This window comes from Pinus tabuliformis, chromosome 2_1, assembly GCF_031772625.1.
Source record: "Pinus tabuliformis cultivar Carrire ecotype Pingquan chromosome 2_1, CPIR1, whole genome shotgun sequence".
Classification (NCBI taxonomy): domain Eukaryota; kingdom Viridiplantae; phylum Streptophyta; class Pinopsida; order Pinales; family Pinaceae; genus Pinus; species Pinus tabuliformis.
The window spans coordinates 859,435,481-859,451,296 of NC_142299.1; the positions used below are offsets into that span (position 1 = coordinate 859,435,481).

The following is a 15,816-nucleotide window of genomic DNA, read 5'->3' on the forward strand; positions in this document are numbered from 1 at the left end:
ATTCATTCATTTTCCATGAGTAACACATGCAAATTTCCCAATAGTTTCAATGTTTAAACAAAATTTCATCAATTAGGGCACATAAAAAACCATGAGACAACATTCCATGCATCAGACATTAAACATAAATCAGAAATATAGCATTAAATAGCACTTACAAGACAATGAAGAATATATACATCCATCACAATGCCAAAAGAAGCTCCAAGAGAGATAGCGAAAATTTCCAAACATCAAAATGCATCCAAATCGTCCAAATTCATCCTCTAATTGCAGGTCTGAAATTCTCAAGAAGAGAGGTCAAAAATCCAAAGTCTGATGCTAGGAGGAGACTACCTCTCTCCTATTTATACAATAGCTAAGTGTTCAAAATATGAAAAATAAAGCACCTCCAATGCCTAAAATGTCAAGTAACCCACCCATGGTTACAAGCCAACCATGATAGCTCAAAAATAAAGTTGAATTAGCCCTCTTAAGCCCACGCAAGGCTGACGTGGAGGTCTAGAGGGGCAGCATTGAGGCCTCATGTGCTGAGGATGAGAGTGAGGGCCTCAAAAATGATGAATAAGAGGAGAATACCCTCCATATGTTGCAAAACATCTCACAACCCCTATTTGGGTTTTGTGACCTCCATATGGGTCTCATGGGTCTCGAAATGCCTCAAGATCAAGTCGATGTTGCATCAATGAGGGCTAGAAGATGACACATGCCCTTCCATGTCTCCCTAGGAAAGACATAACCTCCCCTTCCATGTCTCCCTAGGAAAGACATAACCTCCTCTAGGCCTTGGAACCGCTGCCAAGTTTCGGGTGCAATGTGTAGCCGGTTGGGCAACGTGGTCCAAGAAAATCATCATCTCTGAATAACTAGGTCACGAACAAGCAAGTGGTGGTGCTGAAGAAGCCCATGGTGTGGCAATCAATGCTCTACATGGTCGGAGGCCCATGGGTCTCAATGCTCACCCTACAAATTCCATTGTGATCCTTTGGAGGGCTTGGATCCCATATAGGGAGGCCAAGTCCAAGATGAAAACCCATCTGCAATCCTGTATAAGATCCAATGGATCTCTTCACCATCCAATACAATAATTCATTAGTGCAATTGAGTAAGTAAGGTTGCTAATAAAGGGCAGAAGTGGACACTTCATAATGGGTTTCCCTTCCAAATTTGGGGCTTTAGACATGCCATGGTGTTACCTTCCACGGCAAGAGAGGTTAATGAATGACCCTATTAGGTGGTTTCAACCTTTAAGGAAATGATAGGTCCAAGGTACACCTTTCAAGTGGCAAATGTCATGTGAAATAATGATGGAACAAAGTGAGGCAAAGGGAAGGCTCCAAGCCACATGCCATGGTACAAGGGTAGCTATGATGAGGAAAGTCCATACCTTGGGTGTATGAATATAAGGAGGGAGAAATTGTGCGACATGAGTTACCTTGGCTTTTGATTTTCCACCCTTCTTCATTTGCCTTTTGACTTTTATTGATTTTTCTTCATTTTACTGCTCGTGGCTCAAGGGGATGAAAGCATGATGTGTAAGATATACCAGTGATTACCCCCTTAAAGTGGGGCAATTCATCGCCCACCAAGGGTTGGGACATAAATGGGTTCCTTAATGATGCAAAGGGCACTCATAGGGGCCCTAGGAACCAGGGTGATGGCCATAATGATAGGGGGTAAAGCTCATGCTTGGATTTTTCCCACATGCTAAATTTTATTGTCTCGGCCATCTTTTGCATTTTGTGGTACATTTCCTGTTGTATGTGGCCATATTATCCTTTTATCTTTCTTTTTAGTTGCATCAACCTCCGAGGCATCGTTCCAAGCCCGACCCAAGGTGTGGACAAGGGGAGGGGGAAGCCTAACACCTTGTGGACCCAAATGGGTAAAATATAAAAAATGGATTGTAATGAGCGAAGGAGAGTGATATATATGGTGTCGGGAAGCAGGAGCACACAACCAAAATCAGGGTTTCCCATGTAGTGCCACTCCTAAAGCTAATAGCCAATAAAGGAGATCCCACGGGACTAGGATACAAGATTAATCCCCCAAGCTGAAGTAAGGGAACAAGAGTACAATCAAAGCCCTTCATTCTTCCAAGTTGCCCAATAATCCATGCCCAAGTGTGCCCAAGAAAAACAAGCATAAACACCCAATTACATAATGAAAAATCATACCTTCAAGGTTGGATGGCCCACCTTCAAACATACAATCATGACAGATGAGCGAGGGTACACAACGGTTGGCTCAGGTGGCGAAGAAAAGTAGCACATCAAAGCTATCAGGTGGCTGCAAGGGGCTACTAGCTGTCTACTGAAGACAAATCTAGGAGAAAATTTTCTCGTATGGGGTCACCCACTGGTGGTGGGTAGCAGGTAACATTATTGACTTAATATCCTCGAGTTTGCTTAAGTTGAATGTGTCTCATCTATAGTCAAATGACTTCCATGCCCTTGTGCAAAGGATCTAGAACCTTTCCCCATGGCCTGTAGGGACTCGAGGTTGGATGCTTTGGTGGGAGATTGTTGTATTTCACAAAGTCAAGTTCATGAGAGAGTGGGGAAGAATGATGACTTGCAAGAGAAGAAAGGAGTTGCATGATACTCGATTAAGACTTGAGGAGGACCTCCATAGTGTGATCCTTTGGGAGGATGTCACTTGGTTGGAGATGGTAGTTTGTAGGTGAGATTACATTGCTAGGGGTGCCACAATCTGTTCCAAACTACAGTGAATTAAAGAGGAGGATGAGGGATACAAATTTTACTTAGATTATTTAGAAGAAAGGGTGGGCTGACAAGGTTCTTGATTTGTTCAAAGCAAGTGGATCTCTTACAAAGGATCCAATTAAGGCCAAAGGTATGTTTTGATTTTCAAATATCTTTTCTCCATATGTTTTGATGAATCACGTGGTGGATGTCAGGAATGTTTGTTATAAAGTTATCATACACAAGGTGTCCAGTGGTGATTGAGATAGATTGGACAATGACTTGTCGAAAGAGGTGTTTTTCCGCAGCCCTTAGTTCATTGGGGTTGGGTGCCCTTCCTTTTGAGTTCTACAAGACCATGTGGGACACAAAGAGGATGATTTTTAATGTTTGGCAACTAACTCATTCTCATTTGAGATGTCAATTGAATCTCTCAAACAAGGTCATATCAAACCCATTTCAAAGAAAGTGGCCAGGGACACCATTGAGGGTTGGAGACCTATTACCTTACTCAGTGTTGTTTAAAATGATGGCTAACAGTGAATATATATATATATAAAACCCGCCATCCCCCAAAAATTTGGGGTGTGCTCTAGCAGTTTCAGGGACATGTCCCCCGTCCCTGTCATTCCCCGTCCCGAAAACCGGTGCAACATAATTTGCTGGGACCTTTTACCACCTCGAGATGACAAAGTACCCTTGGCTATATCCGGCCATCTCTGAAGCTTATTTGCAGCCTGAACCTGCTTAGGGAAATAACTGGTGAAACTCATCGTCTGACCCAAAGCCTATTAATAATGGTTGTGGTGCACCTCCCAAGGCCTGGGATGGCCCTCTGCCCAATGCGGGCATTATTCCTGCTCCAGCCTGACAATTATCTTTGTCTACTGTTAAATGAAATGAAATGAAATGATATTTTAAGGTCCACGAGACTAAAAATAGTTTATGAGACCATTAGTTCCCTGTTTTTCGCTCTTTGCAATTCAGTCCTTTTCCGATTCAAATTGATGATGAGCTGACCTAACCTTCCAACAATCTCCTTGCTAAAAAGACAATGCCAAGAAATTGATGCTAACATGTTCTCATAACTTTCTCTGATGTCTTTGAATGCATCACATTCCAAAATAAAATGTTTTTCTAATTCCACAACCCCAGACGTGCAAAATGTGCACACCCTTTCTTCCCAAGCTTCTTTAGGCCTTTTCCACCGTCCTATTTCACACCAAAGTTGATGTGAGTTGGTCCTTAATTGAGCAATAAGAACCTTTGCTCTCCACGAAATGCTAGCTCCAATGAACTCTTTTTGTTGTAAATCACACGTAGGGTTGAATTCCTCAATGTAATATTTCTTCTTTCTACCCAACTCTTTTCCACGTACTTTTTTACGAAACTTCTCCATAACAAAATCCTTTAGCTCCTTGCTATTTGTGGGACAGACATTGAGGTAGATATCCCATTTTTGCATCCATGTGTAGTTTTGTTTCATCCATGTTTTCTTTCTTTCACTGATGCCTTCATTGAAGATAACATTAGGCCATCTACCTACTCTCATTTGTTCAATTCTTTTTAGGTATCTTATGAGCCGCACCATAGCAATTGCTTCAATGGAAGTTGCTCCTATTTCACTCAACATTATCTCATAAGGTACCGAACTTTTTATTTTGAACTTGCTCATGATCAAGCGTTTTTGGATTTTCTCAATTTGTTTCCATTTTGAGACGGGAGTGCTGCTAGCCCACAATTCACACCCATATAACATCACTGGACAAACTAGGAGTCCAAAAAGCACTTTAATCGTTTTCCAATCCCATAACTCTACCTCTCTACATCTGTTTTGAAGAGCATATAATGCTTTCCACCCTCCTTAAATCCTTTTCTTTCTGCAATCCTCCCAATTGAGTTTGTTGTTGAAATCAATCCCAAGGTACTTGTACTCCGTTACTTCTTCAAGAATGTTGTCTTCAAAGAAGAAAGTATGATGGTTCTGCTTCCTTTTATTAGAAAAAATCATTATTTTGGTCTTGCTAGTATTGACTTGCATCCCCACTACTCTACAAAAATGTTCAAGGGCATATAAGTGCATTTGCAATCCATGGGCCAATTTAGAAATCAATACAATATCATCAGCATATAAAAGAAGCTTTATCACAAACTCCCCCAACCGAACACCATCTCCACCTTGCAGATTTAGCCACTCTTCCAATTTATCAATATATAGACCAAAAAGAGTGGGGGATAGAGGGCAACCTTGCTTGATTCCAATGTCACTTCTAAAGCTTTCTGAAATACCTGCTGAGGTTCTAATTTTGATTTTCACTTCTTCATAAAGTCTATGGACAGTGGCTCTATAATGCACAGGAATTTCAAGTTCTTCCATTCTATGCCACAACTTATCCCTAGGGACTGTGTCAAATGCTTTTTTGAAGTCAACAAAGCAGCAAAATACTTCTTCTTTGTCCTCCCAAACCTTTTCAACAATGTGTCTCAACGTGATGCCATGATCCACTATAGAATGTTTCGGCCTAAAACCTGCTTGTCCTCTTGCCCTCTTTTCTTTTACTTCTTCCCACTTGCTAATTCTGTCTTCTACCATGCTGTCGAAAAGCTTTGCAAACAAAGGATTGATCATAATTGTTCTATAGTTGGATGGATTATTAATGTCTCCACTTTTAAAAAGGGGTATTGCTAGGCTAGTTGTCCAGTCTCTTGGGAATCCTTATTGAATGATGTTGTTGAATATTTTCATGATGTGCGGTGCAAGAGCATTCATTCCTCATTTTAGATACTCTGCTTGAAGTTCAACCAAGTCCTTTGCCTTTCCTGTTTTCAACCTCTTAATTCCATTCTCCACCTCCTGTAATGTGAAGAGCTTCGAATTTGTGTTGATCATGGGGGGGACTCCGCCTCAGATTCTCTCATAGAGTTGCCTTGCATAATCAAACCATTGATTCGCTGTAATATTATTTTCAATTTGCTTCTTCCTTGGTTGTTGTTCCTACCAGAAAAGCTTTGGATTATTCTTGCTTAAATATATTAACTCTTCTCTCCTTGTTTGCATGAACTCATTTTTTTCCTTTTTAGTATCTGTTTATATAATTTTACATTCTTCTCTTTTCCTACCTTTTTCAAGGTTCTCCTTGCCATTTTGCATTCCTCATCAAACCAAGCATTTACAAGAAAGCAATTTGATTCTAATTTCCTATTTTTTGCTCTTTTGCACTTCTCAAGTGCACTTTGGATTATATTTGTTAACTCATGGTTGCTGAAGCGTTTGAAACCAGTTTTCTCTTTCTGAATTAATCTCTCTAACATTGTCTTGAAGATAGTACCATTTTCTTGTGTTAGAAGAATTTTGCCCCTTGATAGTGATTGTCGAGAACATTGGGTTTTCCTCTTATGCTGCGTTTCTTCTAACCATGATAACCTTATAAAAATTGGGTTATGGTCTGATTTTAAGTCCCAAATATGCTCTCCAATACTAACTTCATCTATCTTTTCTATTAAGCTTTGTGAACACATCACATAGTCAACGACACTTGCCCCATTGTATGTGTTGCAAGTGAAGTTCCCAGACCTTTTCCATCTGTCTAGACCATTGCAAATAATTAAGTTGAAAGCCCCGTACAATGTAAGCAACTCATCTCCAAAATGATTGCTAACTTTGTCATCTTCTGAACACCTCACCCATTGGGGATTCTCCTCTTCAGTGAGCCAAATAGGATTGTTATCCTCTTTGCAACAAAGGATGCTAGCTTGATTATTTGTTGTTCTAGCATTGAAATCTCCCACTAAAAGAACTTCTCCCTGCTAAGAGTACACGGCAATATCTTGTTTTAAAGTTGCATATGGATCCTTGCTGTCAAGCCCCTTATTTTTGTAAGTTTTTGAGACTTGAGGGGCAAAATAGCATGCTGCAATTCTTATGTGATTCTCATTCTCTAATATTTTCAACCATAAATATTGTTTATTTGCATCTTCTTTAATTAGCTTAATGTGACGGCCTTCTTTTTCTTTCACTAAAACTAGTATTTCCCCATACCCTTCGCCATTTTCTGCTACCTTGTTCCAAACTGCCAACTTCAAATAACCGTCAAACACATGAGTTTTGCAACCATCATGTTGATGAGTTTCCGTGAGACAAATTATGTCTCTACCTTCGGCAATAGCCCTAACCCAGGTCCCCTCCTCCAAGGGTAACCTCGACAATTCCAACAAACTAAACTTAGGTAGACCTAGGTAGGATTTGACTGCTACGCAGTTTGGCACATAAGACTCAAATTTGAGTCTTCACCCCTTTTTGTCCATGTTGCTCTTGTTGTTTTCGTCTCTATTATTGAATTCTCTATTTTTTCCTTACTGTCATGTTGTTGCCTTGATTTGCCTAGAGGCCCAAACACTGCAATAACGGCTTCCCATTGTACAACCATGCCCTTTTCCCTTCATTTCTTGCTGTTCTAATTTTCTCCACTTCATCCCTTCTCTCCTCTTGTTGTTTTTTGGTTAAATCTTCATCGAAGAAGAAGTATGAGCCTTTCAAGAGTTTTTTTTTGCCCCAAAGCTATCGTTTTCTTGTACATTTTCCATGGTGACTTTTATGGGTCAAGGCCTCTCTTCACATATCCTCCCAACCCTTCTTGCTTGGCAAATTTGCCATTTCCAATGTAGTTTCTCTTTCAGAAAGTCTCTTGTCAAATTGAGAGTACTTTCATTCTTCCCATAATCTCTTATTCCCCTGATAATAGAGTTTGTTTTTCTGTCTTGTCATTCTTTTTGTTCTATTTACCGTGCTCTGCGATCACTTGCATCTTCTTCTTCCTCTGTCCTTATGTAACCATTAGCGTCTTCAGCTCTAGCTTTGATTTCTTTTGGACTATCTTTCCCACTGTTCATTTTTACCTTCTCTTTGGAAATGTCTATTTGTTGAAATACCTGTGTATCTATTTGAGTTTGTTTAGAAATTATCACCTCTCTGTTTGTTGTTATTACTTCTTCCATGTTTTGCCATTCTTGTTTCCCTGTCTCTAGAGCCTCTTGTAACATTATTACTTGTTCTTTTAAAATTCTATTACCTTCCATTAGACATTGATTTGCAACTGTGATCTCTGAAATTTTGCGGTTTCTTTCCTGTTCTCTGGCTTCCAAAATCTCCAGCTTTGTTTTGACCTTCATCAATTCTTGGACATATAAATCTGATGACCAAGTAAGAGGTGTAAATGTGAAACTGTAAATGATTGATTCTTCTTTATTTTTGTTTCTCTTATTTATCTTCTTTTTCTTTTTCTTGATCTTGATCGGTTTTCTTCTCACTTGTCCCCATTTAAAACGAGCAATCCTACGCCTTAAAATGCCCTCATATTGCTTTGCGTTTACCCAAATCCACCTTTCTATTTTCCTGTTGAAACAATTTTGACTTGACCCAAATGATTTGTTTCCACCAAATCTGAAATTACCTTGCTCTTTACGCCTTGGCTCTTCTGACCGTTTTCCATGTTCTGAACGTTTACCTATTTAGAAGTTAACTGCCTCAATGCTTTGTGCTCACAAAACCCTGGTCACGCTACTTGTCCACTGTGCTCACGAAACCCTGTTCACGCTGTCTGTCCACTGTGCTCACAAAACCCTGTCCTCTGCTTGCCCGCCTGTTCACGCTGCCTGTTCATGCTGCCCTGTTACCTGTAAACAGTAAAATACAGAACCTGTTACCCATGCCTGCACTCCGTGAGGAAAATAACAATTTTAAGAAGCCCGTGTTTGGTGATTTGTTTCACACTGTGCTGATGCTGTTTTGTGCCTTCTGACTAGTCTTATCGTCTTCTGGACAGTTAAATGCTTCCTATAGTATACAGGTACTTATCCTAGCAGAATTCTAAAGTCCTCGCTCCACCACAGCACTCCGTAAAACTGATGCTTGTGTTGAAACGGTAGGCGGGTGTAGTTTCCTAAAATGCCCCAGGGTTTTTTTATCGGGTTTTTTAATTTCCTTGTGTGACGACTGAGTTACTCTGTTTAAGATCTATATTTGTACGAGTTATAAGCTTCGTGGCTGTTTTGGTTTTGTGAGCTGGGGAAGTCTTGTGTTTTAAGTTTTAGCGCACTCAGCTCATAGAGTTGCAGCCCGTTCTTTGTATAAAATAGCCTTAATTTACATAATTTGATAATTATTAATAGTTATCAGACACATTCCGCCCCCACCAAACCAAAAAGAGTGTTTTAAAGATTTAAAAAATAATCTTTTGGATGTTCAGCTTGAACGAAGCTTCTTCGCAAATACTCAAACAATCAAGAAAAGTACTATTTTTTTCATTGCCAGCTACACTTTTGACACTATATTCCCACTTCCACTGACAAAAAACTAGGGTAAGCTGAAGTTAACTTCGATCCATTTATCTGCCACTATATCCATAAATCCAACTAAACTACATTAATTATTTTCAGCTAAATTCGATTAGAGTAACACTTCTAAAATCATATTAGAACCCTTTAATTTACAAACCTTTATTTCTACAGAAATTATGATTTTTTTTCACATATTTTACATGATATATCATATTCCTGCAAAACCTGAGCAGGTAAAACACAGACGATAGACGAAAAAGCCACAAACATGGTTTTATATGATAACTCGGATGATATCAATCTTGATTTAGTGACCGCTCCAGTTTGACTTATATTAGCATAGTTGCTTGACAGAATCCAGTCGAAACCCAGGGATTCGACGAAAATATATATCAATGGAACCTAACTATTTGCATCAGAGACTGTCGCTTACAAATAAAAAGAATCCTATTGGACACTGGGGAAGATATGCATGACATATCCTAGATAGTTAAATTACCAGTATATGTCAGGAAAAGGAGGCGAAGCTGCAAATGCCTTCTGCGAAATCCAAACCAGAATGAATGTTGAGAATCAAAAGTTTGCGCAGTTTTGAAGTCATAGATATGCTATAATCATAAAAGGAAGTGTATAATTTTGGAAACAAAGCAACTCATGGGTAGCAAAGACCGTCCACTTAACTACCATTCTTCGTCAGAGTTACTCAGATTTCTTCCCTCGATTTCGCGATCTGGATATGATTTGAAAGGCCAGTGGAATAATGAAATATGAACAGCATATTCCTCCAGCAAAAATAAACTAAAAATACTTTGAAAATCTGGTGCAGAGTCAGATTTGTTTAATGCCAGATGAAATCGTGATTTAAATTTCCACATGGCTTTTTTCCCGTGGTGATAAAAATAAATCTATTAACATTTGGAATATTTATCGGTATTTAATATTTTCAGTTTTATGATTCTGTTCGAACCACATGGTTTTGGATATTTAATTCTTTTTGTGCATTTAAATACTTAATTTTTTCAATAATTATCAAAAATTCAGTTCTGAAACGGTAAGTGAAACTGCAATTTTATCTTATTTAAATTTAAATTATATTTGTAAACGCATAAATGAATTTAGTGCACTAAATGGATGGCTATTAAGTAATGCTAATTTATAATTTCAGTTATGTTTTTAATGTTTTATTATAAAATTTCATGTAAAAATAATTTAAAAATTATACTAAAATAAATAAAAATGGAGTTGTCTATAGTGTGATTTTTTTGACTTTCTAGTGCTGGAATCTCGCAGAAAAATTTGAGGTGAAATCTTGATTTGTGTTATTTAAATTGGTTTTTTGACTATATATATGAACTCAACACCCTCAAAAACCCTTAAGGCACTTCGATGAGGGGTTACCCATCAAACTTGTTATTTCAATAAATCTCTGTCGGATTTTAGAGAAATTAGACCGAAAAAACCCCCGAAAGAAACCTGTCTTAAAAATTTGATATGGATCACAGAAGCCTTAATTCTATAAAAACTAATATGTTTCTTACTTAAATATGGTTATGAATTTTACATATATACTCTATATAAAAAAAAAAAAACTAGAAAAAAAATGTAAAATATAAAATCTTCTTTATCTTTTTTCCAATTTAATCAATAATAATGGTGAAATAGTTATAATTTTTATTCATATTTTTTAATGTGTAAGTTAGGCATTTGTATTATATTTTATCTAATAAAAAAGTATTTGGTTCGAAACCCGTTGACATGAACACGGTGCAAGAGGTAGAGATGGGTATCAAGAAGTTGGGTGTTGGAAAAGCAAAAGAGTTAGCTGAACTCCAAGCAGAATATCTAAAGTTGGGTTCAAAGATCTTTGCACCTCAAATTACAAAAAATTTCAACAACATCATACAACAGGGGCTCCCCACATATTGGACAACTAGTATGGCAATACCTCTTTTCGAGAGCGATGACGTCAATAATCCCTCCAATTATAGGACCATCATGATAAACCCTTTGTTTGCAAAGCTATTTAGAAGCATGCTAAAAAATAAAATTAGCAAGTGGGCAAAAGAAAGAGATAAGCGTGCTAAAGGGAAAGCAGGTTTTAGACCTAAACATTCCACAGTTGATCATTGTATAAATTTAAGGCACATCATTGAAAAAGTTTGGGAGAAAAAGGAAGAAGTCTTTTGTTGCTTTGTTGATTTTAGAAAAGCGTTTGACTCGGTTCCTAGAGATAAGATTTGGCACATAATGGAAGAACTTGGGGTTACTAAACATTTGAGAGCAATTGTGTATAGGCTGTATGAAGAGGTGAAAGTCAAAATTAGAACTTCAATAGGCATTTCTAAAAGTTTTAAAAGTGATATCGGGGTCAAGCAAGGCTTCCCACTCTCCTACCCTTTTTCGTTTATATATCAACAAGCTTGAGGAGTGGTGGTTAAATACACTGTAGGTTTTAACCCCGTACAGAAATTATCTGCATACGAATTCTAAAACACAAAAAATAAACAATGCGAGATCATAACACATAAAACACATATACACAGAGATTTTCACCTGGATCCCAAAACCGGGACTACAAGCTTGATTTTTTTCATTATGTTCCTTTCAATGTTATAATACATATTTATACATGCCGAAGCATCCAATACCATGGACTGAAAACCATTGCATCCAATACCATGGACCGAAAAACCATCGCGTCCAAAAAACATGTGCAAAAATCATGCACAAAACCATAGGTGGGTCTGCCCAACCTAACATAGGGTCCAAAATCAAAATTTTCTAAAGTGGGGTTACGGGTACCCCTCAAACCCCCTATTAACTACGTGGAAAGAATATAACACAATCCAACATTCTCCCACTTATTGTTTTCTTTCCACAGGGGGCCATAGGAGAGCTTAGTCATTTTTCCAGCCCTGAAACGCCCATTGTTTCTCTACACCAGGAGAACTTCTTAGAGCTCACAGATTTTGTCAATGCATCTGCAATATTCTTCAAAGTGTCCACCTTTACCAGCAACACTTTTTTTGTCTTCCATCATATCCCTCACAAAGTGATACTGAACATCAATGTGCTTTGTCTTTGAATGATATGCAGGGTTCTTTGCCAAGAAAATTGCACTTTGGTGGTCACAGTCTATCCTTATAACTTCTTGTACTAACCCCATACTTGAACACGATCTCTGCAACCAAACTGCTTCCTTGCTTGCATGAGTGGCTGCCATGTATTCTGCCTCTATAGTTGATAGTGCCACTACAAATTGTTTCTTACTCATCTAACTGACTACACCTCCAAATAGGTTAAACACATACCCACTTGTAGATCTTCTCTGATCCAGATCTCCAGCCCAGTTTGCATCAACAAAGCCACGAATATCCAACACTCTATCTAATCCTGGTCTTCCTTGGTAGCACAAACCATAATCACTAGTGCCACGCAAATACCTGAAAACTCGCTTCACTGCTATCCAATGCTCCTTTCTTGGTTTTGACATAAACCTGCTCAATACTCCCACTACATGTGCAAAGTCTGGTCTAGTACAGACCATTGCATACATCAAGCTACCAACTGCACTTGCATATGGAACACGGGCATATCCTCTTCCTCTTCTTGTGTCTTGGGACACTGTTTAGCAGATAACTTTACACCTACAATAATAGGAACCTTCACCGGTTTACTATCCTGCATATTAAACCTTTGCAATATTGTCTCGACATACTTCCTCTGGTTTAACCAGAGCTTCCTCTTTTCCCGATCTCTTTTAATTTCCATGCCCAAAATATAGTTTGCAGCACCAAGATCTTTCATGTCGAATTTGGAGGACAATTGGGTCTTCAAATCCTAGATAATTTATTTGTCATTTCCAACCAACAACATATCATCCACATACAAGACCAGATAAATAACACGGTCACCAATTAATTTAAAATACACACAATGATCTGCTTTGCTTCTAGTGAAGCCAAGTCCCCGTATAAACGTATCAAATTTCTGATACCACATCCTTGGTGACTGTTTTAACCCATACAGAGACTTCTTTAACTTGCATACTAGTTCTTTCTTACCCTTCACCACCAAGCCTTCAGGTTGCTTCATGTAGATCTCCTCTTCCAGATCCCCGTGAAGAAATGTTGTCTTCACATCCATCTATTCTACCTCAAAATCAAAAGCAGCAGCAACAGATAAAAGTAATCTAATAGAAGTTACCTTGGCAACAGGAGAAAAAAATATCACCAAAGTCAATTCCCGACACCTGGGAATAACCTTTTGCTACCAACCGAGCTTTTTATTTCTCCACCTTTCATTCTACATTTGTCTTCTTTTTGAACACTCATTTGCTGCCAATGGGTTTCCTTCCAGCCGACAACTCCACCAGATCCCAAGCCTCATTTTTGTGCAAAGATGCCATTTCATCAACCATGGCCTCTTTCCAGAGTTTTCCATCCTCTGAATCCACTGCTTCCTTCACAGTTCTGGGATCATCATCAGTAACAGACAAAGCAAAATTTAAACAGAAAGTAGATGGACTATACCTTTCTGGCTGCCTTCTTTCTCGAATTGATCTTCTCACAACCAGAGTTTGTGGCTCTTCATCTTCCGATTCCTCCTATGCTGTAGAGTCTGATTCTTCCTCCTTTAGCTCAAACTCTATCTTCTCAGGTTCCTTTCGTTGGACTTCATGTTTAATAACATCTTTCACCTCTCTGAACACCACATCTCGGCTGTACACAACCTTCCGTGAGACTAGGTTCCAAAGCTTATAACCCTTTAAACCATCCTTATACCCAATAAAGATGCACTTTTCAGATTTACTATCCAACTTGGTTCGTTTCTCCATTGGAACATGTACATATGTATCACATCCAAATACCCTCAGATGTGAAAGAGAGGGTTTCTTACCAGTCCATACCTCTTGTGGAGTCTTATCCTCCAACACTGATGAAGGTGACCTGTTGACCAGGTAACATGCAGTATCCACCACCTCTGCCCAAATTTTTTGTCCTAACCCGGCACCACTGAGCATGCTTCTTGCCCTTTCCATCAACATCTTATTCATTCTTTCTGCAACTCCATTTTGCTGAGGTGTATATGGAGTAGTCTTTTGCCATGCTATACCACACTTCTTACAGAATTCTTCAAATTCCTTACTGCAAAACTTTCCACCGTTATCTGTTCTCAGCACCTTTATCTTCTTCTCTGTCTGGTTTTCCACCAAAGCCTTAAATTCTTTAAACCTGTCAAAGACTTCAGAAATCTTCTTAAGGAAATATATCCATGTATTCCTTGAGAAGTCATCTATAAATGATACATAGTACATAGACTTACCCAGTGATGGAACCTTCACAGGTCCAAACACATCACTGTGCACAAGTTCTAATATCTATTTCGCCCTCTTACTACTAGAGGGGAAACTCACCTGATTTTGCTTCCCATATACACAATTTTCACAGAAATCAAAATCCAGAGAGCTATTATTCATACCTTCTGCCATACCTTTACCATGAAGTATCCGAAGGCCCTTTTCTCCAATATGTCCAAGCATTTGATGCCACAGCATGGTCTTCTCTCCAAAGACCACTAGATTTTCTGCTCCACTTTCAGGAACCACAGAACTATTGCACCCATCAATAATAGTGCTACCTTGCAGCTTGTACAAAGTTCCAATCCGAACTCCCCGCATCAATACCAGTGCTCCCGAACCATCTTGCAGGTATCCTTCTCAAACACTGTTTTTACACCTGCATCATCCAGCTTGCTAACAGAAATCAAATTTCTGGCTAATGCAGGAATATGTAGAACACCTGGAAGTATTCTAACCCTTCCACCTTGCAACTTCATCTTTACTTTTCCACGACCAACGATTCTAGCCTTCTTGTCATCCCCCAAGAAGAAATCACCACCATCATATTTCTCATATTCGCAGAACCACTTTCTATGGGGAGTGAAGTGAAAGGATGCACCTGAGTCAATCAACCATGCCTCATGATCTACATGTGTACTTGAAGAAGCCAAGTACACATCCACACCTTCATCTGAGGTGGTTTTCGCCTTTGCAGAAGGAACCTCATCAGATCCTTTTCCTTTATCAAGAGCTTTAGATTTACAGTCCCTTTTGAAGTGCCCTTCCTTTCCGCATTTCCAGCACACCACCTTTACAGGTTTTCCTAGAGATTTAGATCTCCCTCTAGATTTAGATCTCCCACTCGATGAGTTATTTTTGTTTCTGTTCTGGGACTGTCCTCTTATAGACGACTCTCCATATTTTTTCATCTCATTTCCTCCGTCAGCAAGGATGAGACTATTTCATCAAAATGCAAGGCAGTTGCATTGCTACCTATTGCAATAACCAGACTATCCCACGAATCTGATAGAGAACACAACAAATTGATGCACTTATCTTCATCTGAAAGTTTAATATCAACAGATGCTAACTGACTTACCATAGTATTAAATGCATTCAGATGCTCTGTCACCGAGTCTTCATCTTTCATCCTCGGGTTATACAACTTTTTCTGCAACAATAGTTTATTCACCAGAGACTTAGATTGGTACAAAGTCCCTAACTTGTCCCACAAAGCCTTTGTCGTAGCTTCCCTTGATACATTCAGCAATACTGAATCTAAGACACACAATCGTATTGTGCTCTTTGCCTTCCAATCCAACTTCTTCCATTCTTCATCGGACACTCTCGTTGGTTTAGTACCTGGATCTACCGCGATCCACTGATCTTTATCCACCAACAAATCCTCCATCTTGAGTTTCCACAACTCAAAAC

The 15,816-nt window shown here is 38.8% G+C and overlaps 1 protein-coding gene across 1 annotated transcript in view; it reads right to left on the reverse strand.

Moving 5' to 3' along the window:
• The window catches only part of LOC149203392 (phosphoenolpyruvate phosphatase-like), a 317,110-nt gene extending 307,243 nt beyond the window's left edge, over positions 1-9,867 (reverse strand). Inside the window, exon 1 of the mRNA XM_089401855.1 lies at positions 9,723-9,867. The gene's annotated coding sequence lies outside the window, so the exon portion shown is untranslated. The remainder of the gene's footprint in view (positions 1-9,722) is intronic.
• Between the last annotated feature and the right edge of the window lie 5,949 nt (positions 9,868-15,816).